We start from the raw sequence: 3,921 nt of genomic DNA, 5'->3' as shown, positions 1-3,921 counted from the left end.
CTAGCATCATCAGAGGACAACTCGGTGGGTTCTCGATATAGCTCTGCGCCAAGAAGTCTTGCGCCGCTGCAAGTACGTTCCATTGACCCATTAGTCCATGCATCGTTGCCAAGGCCATAATCCTTTAGCCAGGACAAACCAACTGGTGAGTAACTACGGGACCCATCAGGTGATTAAAGTCGATGTCAGGAGATACAATCTTGCAGAGACACAAATCAATGGCCCAGTCGAAATCGCAGCTCAGGCAATGTAACACAGGCTGAACACATGTGAAATAGGAAAATCGAAAATACAATCCAAATGCCATGCTTAAAGTCGCAAGCGGCAGTGTGCCATAGTATTCAAGCATCCGGTTGCGAAACAGTGCCAGGTGGGGCTGAGCGGCTTCTAACACACGAGGGGCATCCATTTTTAATAAAACAAAATATCACCAGAACGCCTGCAGCCAGCGCCAGCAAAACAGGAAACCCTCCAAACAAGCTTGAAAAGATACTGTGAAAGAACGCAGGGATGACCCCAAAAATCTCTTCAAAAGAAGTCACGAGACCACTGCTAACTAATTTAAAAAAATGTGGCAGGCCAGACGTGGAGGAGGCATTAAAGATTTGATGGACCAACTCGCTGAAATGCAATGGCAAATCAGTATTCAATAACGCTTGCACCTCTGTGCGCGTGTTAGCTATGTGAAGGACAAATGTTTCTCGTGCCGAACTCAGGGCCACCTCTTTTTGAGACAAAAGGGCTCTTATTCTACTCATACCATTGAACTCTGTTTTCAAGGTTGGGATACGCGGCCAGATGGAAACATCTGAATTCCCATGTGTAGGAGGATACAGAACGTTTTTGCAACACACCACACGTTCTGATACGGTTACCACATAACCGACACCTTTAATTAACCCACAACAGTCTTCGTTATTTAAAAGTAAATAACTGCCATTTGCCAGTAATGTGAAAGTAGGAACAATTGCGGGAACAGGAGTGCCTTTCAAAACACAGGCTAAATTAGGCCGGTCCTGGTTACATGAACCGTGCAACTGAATGTGTCTACATATCAATGAGTGATCTGGTGATTCTGTGCACTCCTCCCCTTTAAGATAAACCTCTTTCTCGTCTTTTAGGCAACGGTATGTGAATGGAAGGGACCACACCTCATGGAGAAATGAACTTCCCAACTGCTCATATCTACCTATAGCAATATAACGTATACAATTGGTAAATTTATATAATGCAAATGGTAATGTAATTAACCCGTGGATAAGCCACGTCGCAGCAGTGGCTTCTGCCACAGAGAACGGCAAGGACTCCAACTTCTCAATGTGTAACATGGAAAAAGATGCACCTCGCATTGAAAGCAAGTGCTGCTTGTCAGTTTAATTAAAAGGGGCAAAGAGAGAGGAAACATTCATGTAACACCAAGGCACACGCCCAGCCTTCAGTGTTTGCAGGGTCCATGCAAATTGCATAATAGAACGCAACTGATTTTTATCATGGTATAATACAGACACCTCATCTTGCACAATATCAACAACAGAAGACACAATGTTATTCAACGTGTAAATGCGGGAAGAAAGCATGTTAATACTATTATCCACAGCTGCAAGTACTTTTTCTAAATTTGCTTGATCAATAGCTCTAAGGCGTGTAGCAGCCTCAATTTGTGAAGTCTTACAGATTTCATTGTAAATTGCATATATCATTCTTTTAGATCTACCACTAGCCGGGCCTTTAATGAAATCGTTTAAATCCACATCATCAGTGAGCTTGGAGAGATGCAATTTAACCGCAGGCAAGGTAGAATATTTCAGCCAATTCTGACATAATTTTCCTACAGAATAAGTGGTGACAGAATGGTCAGTATCAAAGCGTGGGTCAAGTCTGACATGTGTAAACCCATCAGCTAAACCCAGAAAATGACGTTGGCACGAATCCGAACTCCGGTGCCACATCAGCCAACCATTTGGATCCAAACCGGAAATGTTAAAGGACTCATTTTGCAATAAGGCCTGCAACTCATTAATGGAAAAGCGCGTAACATTATTCCAACCGGAATATTCCTCTAAATTAGGGACCGTAGGTGCATTTAATTTTTTAGAAGTAGCCAATCCAAAGCATGTAGTCTGTGAAATACTAGAATTCAAAAACAACATATGATTTGGGATGAGACATGCTCTGTGCAAAGCCTCACTGCCTTGTACCTGCCAACTTTTAGAACTCCAAACTGATTTAATGTCAATGGTTTCCTTCCATAGCTCATAGCCTTCTACAGCCAAATCGTCTAGAAAGGACTTCGAATACAATAATTTGGTATCGGTAAGTGGACATGGGATTCTGTGTCATTTTGTAATAAAAAGACTCTGGATTGGACTGATTAAAGTCGGTAAAATAAGTGTACTTTTTCAAAAAAGTAATTGAACTGCCTTGTATAGGGGCTGGGCAATGTTCCCACTGCGTGTAATTTACAGTATCCCTCCTGGAATTTGCTTTATGTAGAAAATGGTTGCCAAAATGTTGGAAGCGAAACAATTCACCATAATTAACAGAATCTAAGTATAAATCCTCAGCATCAAAGGCAGCGTAATATTTCAAATCAGAAAATAACGTTTCAACGGCCTGAACATCCCAATCATCAGAGCTTATGTTTTGTTTCACTACATCCCCCATGTTAACTCTCAGTACATTGGGGACATTACCCACTTCAGTAGGGCCATGTATCAGAAATTTAACCGCATCCCACACAATCCCATCAAGAACAGGCCAAGCTGCGATGTTAACAAAATGTAAGTCTCTCTTCAGTCAATGTGCTGCATGGGACGAGGAAAGGGGGGCCAAAGTTCCATTAAGATGTCGAATGCATGATCTTTCTTCAACATAGTGTCCTTCGATAAGGCGGAAAAAATAAAACACAAAACCAACTGACATAAAAAGGTATACAAGAACAAGCACCAGCCAAATATAAGTCCAAGGAGGGATCAAAAAATGTTTTTTAAATAACGTGGCATAAACTGCAAAACGTGAGGGCTTTTTTGAATTTTGTGAAACAGAGTCAAACGAGAACCTGGATTCTGTGGCCAAACGTGTTTGCAAATCCGGCATCGATAAGTCAGTAGGGTAAGTGTAATCAAGTTCATCAAAGTGATCAATTGGTAAAGTACTCAATAAAGGACTGGAAACGGCAGACATCTCAAGGGTCACCTCAGGCAAAGGATTAGAAGAAGAGGCCATAACAGAATGTCTCACAATCAAAGGACAGGAGACTGCCGGAGTTATACTATGAAGAATCGGCCACTCTGTGTATCTTGACATTATCAATAGAGATAAACCTGTTTTCCTTACGACCAGGTAGTGGTGGTAAAAGGACTGTTCTTGTGCCCTTCACTCCAAGCACAGGAACCGGAGTTCGATATGAAGGACCAAATTCTTTCTGGTTATCGATCTTCTCCCAAACCAGTTCTCCAACTTGGGGTAGCCAGCCAACTACCGGGATCTGCAACGCATCATCCGATGTGGAGGGCAAATGTTCCTTTGCAAGACTGTCTCTGGTCTTTTGTAGATCCTGTAAAACATTGAAATGTTCATCTACGTCAAAGGTTGTGGCGCGGGACACGCCGTTTAGACTGTCAAGGTCCGGAACAAACATCTTGATACCAAAGAGCATTTCGTACGGGGTCCGCCCACCCAGAGACCTTCTAGGGAGATTATTAAGAGCACGCTGCACGCCATTGAGGTGGGCGAGCCAGTTTCTGCCAGTGCCTATAACTTGTGCTGTCAAAGATTGCTTTAAATCACGGTTCATTCGCTCCACTACACTGTTACCCTCAGGTCTGTAGGGAGACGAAAACTTGACTTGGACCCCCATCGAAGTCATGGAATCCTTATACGCCTTAGAGGCGAAAGACGGACCCTGATCCGAATGGAAGG

The 3,921-nt window shown here is 42.9% G+C and overlaps 1 pseudogene; it reads right to left on the bottom strand.

Moving 5' to 3' along the window:
• Nucleotides 1-341: 341 nt before the first annotated feature.
• LOC144773826 (uncharacterized) lies at nucleotides 342-1,466 on the bottom strand (annotated as a pseudogene).
• Between the last annotated feature and the right edge of the window lie 2,455 nt (nucleotides 1,467-3,921).

The sequence above is a fragment of the Lissotriton helveticus genome, chromosome 8 (assembly GCF_964261635.1).
Source record: "Lissotriton helveticus chromosome 8, aLisHel1.1, whole genome shotgun sequence".
NCBI lineage: Eukaryota > Metazoa > Chordata > Amphibia > Caudata > Salamandridae > Lissotriton > Lissotriton helveticus.
The sequence above is the reverse complement of the archived record's forward strand: the minus strand, read 5'-3'. Positions and strand labels throughout refer to the sequence as shown.